The sequence below is a fragment of the Ochotona curzoniae genome, unplaced genomic scaffold (assembly GCF_017591425.1).
Source record: "Ochotona curzoniae isolate NIBS_2020 unplaced genomic scaffold, NIBS_Ocur_1.0 scaffold_3890, whole genome shotgun sequence".
Taxonomy (NCBI): domain Eukaryota; kingdom Metazoa; phylum Chordata; class Mammalia; order Lagomorpha; family Ochotonidae; genus Ochotona; species Ochotona curzoniae.
In genome coordinates, this window is record NW_024467115.1 from 42,882,095 (window position 1) to 42,895,884 (window position 13,790).

The following is a 13,790-nucleotide window of genomic DNA, read 5'->3' on the forward strand; positions in this document are numbered from 1 at the left end:
ACTACCAGAGTGCCACCGCACTCCCTGTTCTGCTGCCAACTCAGCCGCCTGTTTGGTTGGCCGAGTGCTTGGACCCCTGCACCATGTGGGAGACTGGAGAGCATTCCTAGTTCCTGCACACAGCCTGGTCCAGCCCCAGCTGTTTCGGCCACTTGCAAAGTAAATCAATGCATGGGAAAAGGATCTCTCTCTCCTTCCTTCTCCCTCTGCCACTATGCCTTTCAACCAAATACATAAAAGTGGACATGCATGCCTGCTCTAGGGTGTCACTGTCCCATGGCCCCTGACAACTAACCCACAGCAGGCAGGATCCCATGAGGTCTGCAGGAAGCTCTGTTCAGATCCCCCAGCCCTGTCTATCAACCCAGGAGGCCATGTGCCCTGCAGGACCACAAAGACTCTGCTGCGTCCTGGCTCAGTTGTCCCTGGTCCTACTGTGTTCTGGTTGTGCCCAGTTGTGTCCCTGAGATCTCAGGCCCAGAGTGGGCTCTCATGGGGAGTGGGGCCTTGACAGGGAAGAGGCCAGGGACCCTTGGCTGGGGCAAGGGACTGCTTTCTGGTGGGCTTCATCTCCTTGGTCACTACATGCTTCATCCCTGCTGAGCATAGCTTTCTTTCCTGCAGCTTTATTCATTTCTTTGAAAGGTGCCACGAGAGAGGAAAAGGCTGCTGGTTCACTCCAGAAATGCCCACCCCAGTGGGGGCTGCATCAGGCCAGGTCAGGTAGAGGGGCTTGAGCCATCCTCTGCTGCCTCCAAGGTGCATTAGTGAGAGCTGGATGGGAAGTGACTCATCCAGGCCCATGGTGTGGCGTGCAGTGTTCCAAGAGGCTGCCCCACCAGCTGCGCCACACCCCCTGTGCCTTCCACTCAATCTCTGGTCTAGGACAGCTCCGAGCTGTTTTGGGCTAGACTCCTATGCCTGACCTGGCTCTCAGGCCCCTTCACGAGGTTGAATCATGGACTCTCTCAGAAGCCCAGGAAGCCAGATAGGAGCTGACCCATGTCATATTGCTTTCTGCTCACTTGATTCTGTCTCTGAAGCCTTGTGGCCTCCTGGACCCTGGAACACACCCCCACTAGGGAACAAACAGGAACAAAGCAAGGAGTAGTGGATCACCTGTACCCTAGTTGCCTGCTCCACTGGGTTAAAGAAGCCACCAGCCCAACACCGGTGCTGGAGCCTTGGCTGGTGGTGTCTTGGGGAGGGCATCTTGCTCTGGTGGACAATGCTGTTAAGGCCTTTTGGCTGGGCAGCCACAGGAGGAGCTTCCTGTCCTGGGTGAGATGCTCAGATGCCCAAGGTCATACTGCCCCCAAGGCTGATGCCTGGCCTCTTCGGATGCTTGGAGCCAGCGGCCACGAGCAGAATTAACGCTCATCTTCCCAGACTGTCAAGACTCTCTTCCATCATCTGTATGTAAACACAAGTGTTGAAAGATTTGTTTATTTATTTGACAAGCAGAGAGAGAAGAAAGGGAGGGAGAGAGAGAGGAAGAAGAAGAAGAGAGAGAGCTGTGTTCATTGGCTGAGCATGCCCTCTGCCATTCCCACTACCCAGTGGCCACAAGGCAGGACCCTGGAACTCTGTCAGGTCTCCCATATGGTGGCAGAGCCCCACCTACTTGGACCCTTCTCTGCTGCTTTCCCAGGGAGCTAGACAGAAGCAGAGTGGTCAGAACACAGGTCAGTACTGATACGGTATGCCAGCATCACAAGAGACAGCTTAACTGCCCATAGTGCCTGCTCCTTACACATAGATATTTTTATTTTTCAAGATTTATTTTATTTTTATTTGAAAGGTAGAGTCACAGAGAGAAGGATGAACATAGGTGTTCCACCTACTGGTTCATTTCCCAAATGGTTGTAATGGCCAGAGCTGGGCCAATCTGAAGCCAGGAACTGGGAGCTTCTTCTAGGTATCCCACATGGGTGCAGAGTCCCAAGGCTTTGGGCCATCCTCCACTGCTTTCCCAGGCCACAGACAGGGAGCTGGATTGGAAGTGGACCAGCAGGGTCATGAAGCAGCACCCTGCTATGCTATGGCTCCAGCCTCCGCACAGATGTTTTTGAAGACTTACAGCATGATGCATAATATAAACACCTGGGACTGCCACAGACGGTGGAGTAGGGTGGGGGATCTTGTGCAGAAGAATGCTGCTGTTCATACGCGAGGACTAGTTTTTGCCCAGGCATCACGGCTTCCCATACTACACCCAATAAGCAGCCAGGGGAGGTAATGGAGGAGCCATTCTGGTAGGTTCTCATTCAGAAGCGACAGATCAGTGCTGAGAGGGGAAACACAGAGAGGAGAGCAGTCCAAGTCCAGTCCAAGTACCACGCCCGTGGGCTCCAGTGGCAACTCAGCCGGAGTTCAGGGAAGCTCTGCAGAGGCAGGATGTCGGCAGGTGAGAACCTAGGATTCCTAGAGGAGGCTAGGGCAGTCAGCATACAGTTGATACCCTGAGACTGTTTGAAAAGGAAGCCGCACAGGGAGAAAAGGCCAATCAGGACTGAGCCCCAATGAATGCCCCAAGCTAGAGGCTGGAGAGAGAAGAAAGAGAGGAGGCACTCCAAGGCCAAGAGAAAAACAACTTGTCGGAAGGCAGGGCAAAGGGAAGGACCTCTTCAGTGGATTTGTGTAAGAGCCTCACAGGAGTGTCCCCAAGCCTTGGAGTGAGGTGTGAACCACAGCAGGAGTGCAGGAGCAGGAGGGAGCAATGTGGCACCATCATTTGGAGTCCAGTTGCTGTAAAGAGTCAGAGTGATGCGGTGGTAGCTAGAGCGGAGCACTCCTGCTCCCTTTGACATGAGCTCATCGAGCACATCAGCTACTGGCAAAGAAGAGCAGTTAGAAACGAACAATAGTTAACACACACCAGGCAAGCAGAGGCAGAGGGAATGGGGCGGGCCCCAGGCCAGGCGGTACCTCGAATACAGGCTAAGATGCCAGTTACCATTCATGTCCCATGTTGCAGGGCACAAGACAATGCTCAGCTCTGATGCTGACTCCAGCTTACTTGTGATAGTCACACCACAGCCAGCAGTAATGGCTCAAGGGCTTAGGGTCCCGCACCCACATGGGAGGCCTGGATTTAATTCCTGGCTCCTGGCTCCAACCCAGCTCAATCCCAGCTGTTGTAGGCATTAGGGAAAAGAGGAGAAAGAGAAGGAGGTAGGAAAGGGGGGAGAGTGACAGAAAAGGAAAGAGCAGGGGGAAGGAGAGAGGAACAGGTGCTATGGTTCATAGGATTAAGGGGCCACCGGGGACAGCGGACTTGCGCAGTGCTGTGGGGCCATGAGCATGATCCTGGCTCCCACCTTCACCCTAGGGGAAATTTCTATACACACAAGGACAGGCGAAGGGAAATCAGGAACCCTGCTGTCTAAGCAGGAGCGGCCAGGGAAAACTTGCAAGTGGCTCTCTCTGAGGAGTACAGATTTAACCAAGCAGGTGAAGACCAGAATAACTAATCAGAAGGTGGGGATACCAACCCACCAGGGAACTTAGAGAGTATGCTAATGAGGCATGAACCAGTCAGGAAACATCAGATATTGGACATTAGAATAGGCAGCCTTGCACAAAAGTATAGAGTGACGAGTCAGGCCTGTTTAGCAGACTCAAGAGCATCTGCAGATTGCCCTGTCTGTGTTTCTCTGCCCTCGGGGCCCCTGCAGAGTTGCATCATGTGTGTGTGAGTTACACACATGTGCATGAGCATGTGTGTATGCGTGTGTGTTTTCTTTGCTGCCCAGAATCCACTGACCCTTGTCTAAACAACACTGGTCCAACACTAAATTGACACCAAGTGTTAGCACAATAACTGTCAAATGTCTGTGCAACAGATGAGGCCATTGTAAGATTTACATGGAAAGACAAAGGCTTGGTTGGACCAATTTGGGAAAGGATAGTAAAGCAGGAAGCATCAGTCTGCAGTGTTGAGTCTGACCACATTGCATAGGAGCCAGGGTTGACGGACAGACACCGTGGAACCCAGGTTGATGGACAGACATTATTATTTTTTTAATTTTTAAAATTTTTATTGACAATCTTTACATAGTTAATTAGGGTAAAAAAGTTCAAGGGCTACAGGAAAGTGGGTAAAACTTATTTTTTCCATATAGTTTCCTTCATGTTTAAAGGGGGATATTAAGGGAGAAGGCCCACCCAATTTCCCACCTTCCCCAGGTCCCGGATGTAGGGTATGCTCCAAGGTTCTTGCTCAGGTGGTTTTGATATATCAACAGAGCCACTCCTTGAAAGGGGCTTGTAGGATAGGAGACAAAAGGCACATACAATCTGGACAGAGTGGGAGTACCAGAACCTGGAAGTGGGCACAGGGCAGTGCACAGCTGCCAATCTTGACAATCGCTGCCAATCTTGACACTCCAAGCACTGTGAGGTCTTTGAAGAATCCACTGGTTGACACAGTCCATCATAGAGTCTCTGTTTGACCCGTATTTCGCTGCCAAGATATAGCTGAGATGGTTGATCTGTTCTGTCTTCTCTCTTTTCTTGGTTAGGGGATGGACAGACATTATGAAACTGATACTGATGGACAGATGTCACAGAGCCTGCTGGGACAGACAGATGCTACGGGACTGACACTGATGGACAGATGCCACGGAGCCAAAGGTAATGGACAGATACTACAGAACCATCTTTGACAGGCAGACATCACAGAAGAATTAATGTTGATGGACAAACACCACAGGAGCCAAGATTGACAGATGCCATGGAGCCAGCTGGGACAGACACCACAGAGCTCGCAGGGCAGGTGCACAGGAGCCAAGGCTGACAGGTGCCATGGAACCCACAGGGATGGATGCCACAAAGCCATGCCTGAGGGACATGTGCTCCAGAGCCTGGCAGTCTGTCCATCCCAGGGGAACTATGCTCTGCCAGTCCCACAGGTTACATGTTGGAGGGTTCTTCAAGAAGTTCATGGAGGGCCCGGCGCGGTGGCGCAAGTGGTTAAAGGTCCTCGCCTTGCACGCCCGGGATCCCATATGGGCGCCGGTTCTAATCCCGGCAGCCCCGCTTCCCTTCCAGCTCCCTGCCCGTGGCCCGAGAAGGCAGTCGAGGACGGCCCAAGGCTTTGGGACCCTGCACCCGCGTGGGAGACCCGGGGGAGGCTCCTGGCTTCGGATCGGCATAGTATCGGCCCGTTGCGCTCACTTGGGGAGTGAATCATCGGACGGAAGATCTTCCTCTCTGTCTCTCCTCTATGTATATCCGCCTTTCCAATGAAAAATAATAAAAAAATAAATCTTTAAAAAAAAGAAGTTCATGGAAAACTCATATCATGGAAAATCCATGCATAGATTGCACCATTTTTTTTTTTGCCCCAAAACAAATTTCTGTTGATGGAGGCTCTCCCCCACACTATTGCAGCTATGGTGACTAGCATGGCTGCCAAGAGGACAGTGGCTAGGCACGTGAGGTTGTGCAGGAAAGCCTGGTGTTGACAGAAGCTGTGTCTGAAGCCTCCCACGGAGGTTTGACTGCCACGTGTGGCCATGCAAAAGCACCAGTAACTGAACCATTTCTTATAATCATCCCCAAATAAAAATGTCACATTTGCACAAGGCCACCAAGTTCATTCAAATAATCAGATTCTGAAGTCTATGTGTTGGTCGAGGATGGATTGAGGAGGGGACTCTACTTGGTCACTTCGTCATGCTGGCCAGGAGGAGGGGCTGGGGCATGCCCTCTAGAAAGGGTAGATGATCTTTGTACACAGCCCACTGACTGCTCTCTCAGTACCCTGGCTCACTGTGCGACTGCGCCCCCACAGATGCCAGCCTGGTCTGCAACCACTGGACCATGAACTGACCATGAGGCAGAGACCTCACTTCCCCAGGAAGCTCCTCTCTGGTGTTTTAGTTAAAGAAATACAAAACTCACCGGGACAGTGGAGGTTTCATTTGTAGATGTTCTGGAACAGGTTAGAAGAACAGAAAACGAGCCAGTGGCTGCCAAGCCTGGACGGAGCACAGGGCTGATGAGAGAACAGCACAGGGCAATTTCCCCCATGATGATCCTACACTTCCCGTTGACTTTCTGTCTGAGGAAATGAGCTTCCTCTTCTTGGAAACTGGGTCTCCACCCACTACCCTGAGACCAGGGCCTGGATGCATCTCGGAAAGGCAGGAGCCTAGCAAGTGAAGTGATAGGCAGTGTGCAGGGCCCGGCAGACACCTGCTGATGCCACCAGATTCCCTCCCAGAGAGGCTTGCAGAGCCACTCCTTGAAAGGGGCATGTAGGATAGGAGACAAAAGGCACACACAATCTGGACAGAGTGGGAGTACCAGAACCTGGAAGTGGGCACAGGGCAGTGCACAGCCCAAGATATATGGGCCACAGGTGTGGGACCCAGGAAGTGAATATGTTTTGCAGTGTTGTGCGTATCACACCCAGACAGCTGGTTTCCTGCTAGGAGCCAGGGTCCCCAAACTCACGCCCATCTGCAACCATTGCAAGCCAGCCTCCCAGGTGGACTGTGGTACTGGCAGTGACCTGGACACACAGGCCTCAGCCTTCCTCTGTAGCCCCCCGCTTTGTGTATGTCTTTGTTGGGGTTAGAACAGACTACCCCATTTTGGGTGTGGCAAGCCACACATTGGCTTCCGTAGGCCACTGCTTCACTAAAGTTTCTTATTTGCTGGAGAACTTGAGCGTGGCATCAAAAAGAAGATCCCAGTCACAATGCTATCCCCAGTGCAACCATTGTCAATACTGCAATGTGCTTCTGTCCGGTCTGTGGTGTGTGGTATTTGTTAGAACATGAGTTTATAAATTTACAAAAACCAAACGCACCAGATGTGCATTTAACTAAATTTTTAACTTGGCACTGGTGATAAGGAAAGAAGCCCCATTGTATAACACACGAGCCTTCAAATCCAAGTCACTGAGGCTCGAATAACCGACCAGACCCACGTGGCCACTGTGTTTGGGATATTCTGAAAAGGTTCTGAAACTAAACCATGTTTTCTTTTAAAAACTGACACGATCTCATGTGGTCCAGCATTAGTAACTCTGTAAGCATTCTCTGAAAAATCAGTCCACACACCAGGATTCACTGTGGTTGGTGAGCTCAGTCTGGGGTCTGAGAGCAGTCACGCACATTGCTGTTCTCTGCATAGAGAAGTTCAGCTGCAGAACAGAGGCAGGAGGTAAAAGAGTCCCAAGCCACAGAGCTGCCTGCAGCAAAATGGCCCCATGGGGCCTCAGGGCCAGTGGCCAGCTCTGGGAGGGCCAGCAGGCATCAAGCCAGACACAGAGAGAAGCCAACTCAGGCCTCAGCAAGGACACTGGTCAGCTGCAAAGCCCTGCGCCCCACCTTCCGTGGCAGCTGCTACTCCCAAGCTCAGCAAACAAACACTCAGTGTAAAGATGTGGGCAGGGTCAGGGAAGGTGCTGGGGACATGGAGTGGATATGGGGCAGGGTCGGGGGAGGTGCTGGGGACATGGAGAGACCTTCTAGGGCCCAGGTTCACGAAGTCCATGAACTTTCCCTGGTTATGCCTGGACAGCCCAGGGTGGCCAGGCTGTTCAGAGGATTCCCTTCTCCCCGAGTCCCACAGGCCCTTCTCTTGCCACCCCCAGCCACTCTCAGGTGGTGTTTCCCAGTCCTGTCCTTTTAAGGCCACGGGGACAAGCATCCTATGGCAGGCAGCAGCAAAGCATGAACAGGCAGACTCTGCAGTTTCTAGAAGCAATCTGGGCACCTGAGCTCCCAGAAGATGTCCAAGTCACAGGCACCTGCTGCCTCGGTCGCAGGCACAGCTGTCTGCCAGGAGAGGAACACCAAGGGCACATGTGAACCTTCCAGCTGGTGGGTTAAATGTGGCTCCCAGCTGTTGCTGAGGCACATGCCCCAAAAATAGTCTCCATGCAGCAAGGATAAAGATAATGGCAGAGGTGATGGAGAAACCCACAGCATCACAGCCCTGCTCTAATCAGAACACAGCACGGAAGCCACAGCATTCACCAACAAGGAACATGGAAAGCTTGGGACCTCCTGGCTAAGCAGCAAGGGGATAACATGTAAAGAAAAAAAGAAACACCCCAGTGAGCCAGAGAGCATGGAAAATCTGTCATTAGAGAAATGTTGCTGACATAGAGTGAAGTGATATGATCAAGCAGAAATCTGCTTTAAAAAAATAAAAAGCTAGGAAAAGGAATCAAGATGGTGGAATAGGACGAGGACACATTGAAACAGACAAAGAAACATTAGCCAGGGTGAAGCAGAGAGGGCACATTTCAGGAAACAGGAGAGGACAGATCGACAGCAGAGGGCACCTGGAGACTGATGGACACAGGAAAGCAATGGAGACAATGGTGTGGTGCTGCAGTGACCAGACATCTCAGTGGCATTCAGCAAGCAGTGATCTTAACTGCACCGTCAGCTGGAACTCCAACCAGTAACCAGTCTGTGTGTCCCTCAGACCTAATGTCCAGCAGGTTCCAGCAAGATCAGCACCGCCAGCAACCTAGCTATTCAGGACACCTGAAGTCACCCTAATCCTGGGAACTGCTTGAACCAGAAGTGGGAAAAAGGTTGTACAGACAATGGTGCAGCCTCAACACAGTATCACAAGAGGTGGAGTGTTGAGCCAGGAACTGGGGCTACAGAGACCGTGGTGGAAGTTTAACACAAGAGCCCAGATCTGAACCTCGCTGGAGGGAGTGGCACAAGTGACTGAGAACAAAGAACCATGTGCCAACCACAGTAAGTAAAATCAAATTGCAGATCTGTGGGTGACACAGCTTGGAAACCTGCCCTAAGGAGAAGAATCTGCTAACTAGAAGTACAAGGACCAAGAGCAAAAGAAGAGACAGAGGCACAATGAATATTACTGAAGACTCCCTTGCAAAGGAGCAAAAGGCTTTCCCAACCTCAGAGTTAAATGAGGAATATATCGAGAAAGTGCAGGATATGGAATTCAGAAAACTCATTATAAAACTTCTTATCAACAACGAGAAGCACATGCAGGAGCTCAAGAAATAATAGGAGTATTTCACAGAGGAAACAGCAACACTGAAATGAAGGACACAAAAGGGCAAACTAAAAATTCAGTGGAAAGTTTCAATAATAGAATGAAGGAGACAGAAGAAATTGGAAGATATTTCTTGTCACATTGGGGAAACAATCAAAAAGCTAGAAGCACAGCTAAAAAAAAGTATTCAAGCTAAAAAAGTATTCAAGGATTAAGAGACACCTTTTTTTGAAAAAAGATTTATTTATTTTTATTGGCAAGTCAGATATACAGAGAGGAGAGACAGAGAGGAAGATCTTTTGTCTAATGATTCACTCCCCAAGTGACCGCAACCGGCTGGTGCTGCACTGATCCGAAGCCAGGAGCCAGGAGCTCTTCTGGGTCTCCCACACAGGTGCAGGGTCCTAAGGCTTTGGGCAGTCCTCGACTGCCTTCCCAGGCCACAAGCAGAGAGCTGGATGGGAAGAGACACTATTAAAAGGCCAACTATAAGAGTAATGAGAGTTCCAGAAAGTGCAGAAAGAAAAGCTGGGTTTAAAAATGTATTTTATGAAATAATAAGGGAAATGTTCTCTAATCTGGCAAAATAATTGAGAAATAACATCCAGGAGGGTCACAGAACTCCCAACAGGGCTCACCAAAAGTGATCTTTACCATGACACATGATCATCAACTTCTCTTCAATCAAACATAAGGAAAAGATCCTTAAATGTACACATGAAAAAAAATCAACTGACATATAAAGGAATGCCAATTAAACTCACAGAAGACCTCTCACGGGAAATTCTACAGGCAAGAAGAGAATGGAGTGACGTATTCCAGATTCTAAAAGAAAAAAATTGTCAGCCCAGAATAATGTGCCTGGCAAAGCTTTCCTTTGTCTTTGAAAATGAAATAAAATTCTTCCACAGTCAAGGAAAGTTAAAAGAATATGCCTCTTCCAAATCTGCCCTACAGAGGATACTTAAAGATGTTCTCTTGACAGAGAAGAGGAATAGCACCTATCCAAACCAAAGGCAAATATGAAGAACATTCCAGTAAAATGACAACAGAAGACTAAATCAATGAACAACCCATTTGCTAAAATGACAGGAAAAAATTATCACCTATTTATATTAACCCTGAATGTGGATGGTTTGGACTCATTGTTCAAATATCACAGATTATTAGACTGGATTAAAAACACAAAACCCTTCTATCTGTTGCCTACAGGAGTTACATGTCGCCAACAAATATCAGCAGAAACCATATCTCATGGATTTTGAGATTGTTTTTAGTTTTATTTCTTCAAAACACTTTATTTTTCATTAAATTCTTCAATGACTCATATATCACACAGTAGCATCATTTTCTTCAAGAAGGTTCTTTATTTCCTTTTTCATTTCTTCAGCAACACATTAGTTATTCAGTACCATGTTGTTTAACTTCGTGGCACTGTAAGTTTCTATTTTTCCTTCCTGTTGCTGATTCTGTTTTGTGGCTTTTCATTTAAGGGGATATATAGTAACTGATGGAGACTCTCATATCCAGTGGCAGGTTGTCTAACTTCATGGCATTGCTAATTTCTGTTTTTCTTCCTGTTGATTTTGTTTTGATGCTTTTCACTTGAGGGGATGTATAGTGACTGTGTAGTGGAGATTTTTGTGTCTAGATGTAAGATACAGTGCAGTGTGCATCTCTACTTCCAGATTGAAGATGGATTCCCAGTGAAACTGTTGGATGTGTCTTGACAATTGGATGCTGGACTCTCTGCCATTGTGGAAAAAAGTGGAAAATGTAAATTTGGATGATAAAAAAACTAAATAAATATTGGAAGAAAAGCACATTGCCTTCAGGAGAGCTGGGAAGGGGCAGGCCATGGCCGTGTGCTTGCTCCTGGGTGAGGGGTAAACGTGAGGGATGGGGTCTGACGTGGGCAAAGCTGAAGCACTACCCAAGCTGCATTAGGAAGCATTGGTATAGGGCCTGGCGCAATAGTGTAGTGGTTAAAGTCCTTGCCATGCACACGCTGGGATCCCATATGGTTGCCGGTTCTAATCCCGACGGCTCCACTTCCCATCCAGCTCCCTGCTTGTGGCCTGGGAAGGCAGTCGAGGACTGTCCAAAGCCTTAGGACCCTGCACCCGCATTGGAGGCCCAGAAGAACTCCTGGCTCCTGGCTTCGAATCGGCGGCACAGCACCGGCCGTTACAGTCACTTGGGGAGCAAACCATCGGATGAAAGATCTTCCTCTCTGTCTCTCCTCCTCTCTGTATATCTGACTTTCCAATAAAAATAAATAAATAAATGTTAAAAAAAAAAGCAGCATTGGTATAATCCCAGCATGGCTCACAATTCTGTGACGTGTCACTCCATTGTCTCAATGCAGCACGTGCGTGTTTAGTAGAAACTTGCCGCCCAGGGCTGGTGCTGTCAAGCTAATCTTCCACCTGAGGCACCGGGATTCCATATGGCCGCTTGTTCATGTCCCAGCTGCCCCACTTCCCATTCAGTTCCCTGCTTGTGTCCTGGGAAAGCAGCAAACGATGGTCCAGGTCCTTGAGACCTTGCACCCACGTGGGAGACCCAGAAGAATCTCCTGGCCTCAGGTTGGCTTAGCTCAGGCTGTTGCAGCCATTTGGGGAGTGAACCAGCAGATGGAAAATGTTTCTGTCTCTCTCTGTGGAAATCTGCTTTTCCAAGAAAGAGAGAGAACGAGAGAGAGAGAGAGAGAGAGAGAGAGAGAGAGAGAGAGAGAGAGAGGAAGGAAGGAAGAAAAAAAGTAGCTGGCCTTATTTTAGGAAAATAATGACACTGATATGAACCCTATCAGTCTGCACAGGATCCAATCGAACCTCATGAATTTCAGCTTACAAAGATGGTGTTATAGTTAGTGCAAGGAACCTGCAGGACAGAGAAACTCCAAGGAGAGCACATGAGGGGGAGGAGTTAACCTACAACCTGCTTGGCTCACAGCATGAGCGCATGACTCTTATGGGTCAGGGCAGCTGAGTGCGGACTGGAGGCAGTGGGCACTGCATCTCACTCATCACAATGCAGAATGTGGTCGTTGTTTTTAACAGCACTAACATGTTTACAAATTAAATTGCAGACTTGCTGGATTTGCTTCCAAATAACCTGGTGGGCCTTGGTAGTGGTGAGGCACTGATGGCCTCTGTCAGGCCAGGAGCCTGAGGCTCCCTATGGGGAGAATCTCACTGGTGGCTTTCTGCAGGCCAGGTGGCTAGAGAGTTCTAGGCAGCCGCACTTTTGGCACAGCACTGTTCCAGGCCAGGGCCCTGAAGCAGGGGCACTGATGGCTTTTTGATCACCATGAAGCCCCAGTTTTCATGCACCCTGGGTTCCTCACAAAACAGGAATTCGGGTCTCAAGCATGAGAGACTGTGGGGTGTGTCCTCAGAATATGTGGCGCATGTTGTGGCACCTCCAGTGATGACACCTATGTAGGGAGAGGGTCACACAAAGAATGTGTCAGTCTGCTCCTGGGAACCAGCCCAGGGCTTTGGATGCAGTGTCAATAGATTGAAAAAAAAAAAAGGCCAATGACTCCATGGAATGGTGGTGACAATGTGTGTGGTGGGAGGCACAGCCATTGGAACCAGTTGAAATTTCTCTGGATCAGGAGAAGGATTCATAAAATGAGATGGGGGTGATTTTCAAACTCAGAACATGCAAGGCCTACACCCCTAATTAGCAGGAAATAGCTACAGGTGAGAAGAAACCATATCCGTCAGCAACCAGTAAGGCAGGCAGCAACTCAAACTCCTGACCTGGAAGCCACACCTCCCCACCCTATGTGATACTGTCTGCCTACTTGTCAACTGAAAACCCTCCCCTTCAACTGGGACTGGAGGGTGGTGCCCTGTGGCCACCAGGCTCATGAGAGGCCAGGCAATGGGAAACAGTGCCCTCTTTCCCCCCCATGGATATAAGATGAATGTGGAAACATCTCTCTCACCTTTCCCTTCCCTGCCTACTCTACCCTCCATAGGGTCTATGTATATCTGTGACTGGAATTAAGACCTGCCATGCATGGCTCCTGAAGTGGGCCAGGGGCCTGGGGGTCTCCATATACCATGGTCTTTGCTTATTTTCATGCATTTTGAGATGTTCTATAGCAAACCACATGAGTGAATCAATGAAGCACTGGGGAAATTCAAGAGAAAGGACTACTTACAATAAAGAAACCAAGGGCCCAGCTGACAGTGTAGTTGTTAAGGTCCTCACCTTGAACGCGCCAGGATCCCATATGGGAGCTGGTTCTAATCCCGGTGGCTCCACTTCCCATCCAGCTCCCTGCTTGTGGCCTGGGAAAGCCGCTGAGGCTGGCCCAGAGCACTGGGACCCTGCACCCGCGTGGGAGACCTGGAAAGAAGTTCCTGGCTCCTTCGGATCGGCACAGCATCGGCCGTTGCATTCACTTGGGGAGTGAATCATCGGATGGAAGATCTTTCTCTCTGTCTCTCCTCCTCTCTGTACATTTGCCTTTCCAATAAAAATAAATCTTTAATTCCAATTTTTCTCCCAGCTCAACGTAGCTTCAGTACCGTGTAAGGGAAAGCAGACTTCTGTTGTGAAGTATGAGAGAGATTATACCAGACCCAAATGTAGAATGTTAGGAGTCTCTATTGGCTAAGTTTAGCAACAGCCGCTCCCACTACATTCCAAGAGTCACTGTACCGCATTGCCAAAGTCAGGGTTTTTTAAGATCTCATCCTCCAACTGGCTTGAGAGCTGCACAGTAGTTTCCACACACTTAATTAAGAAAGGGGCAGGAAGGAGGCTGC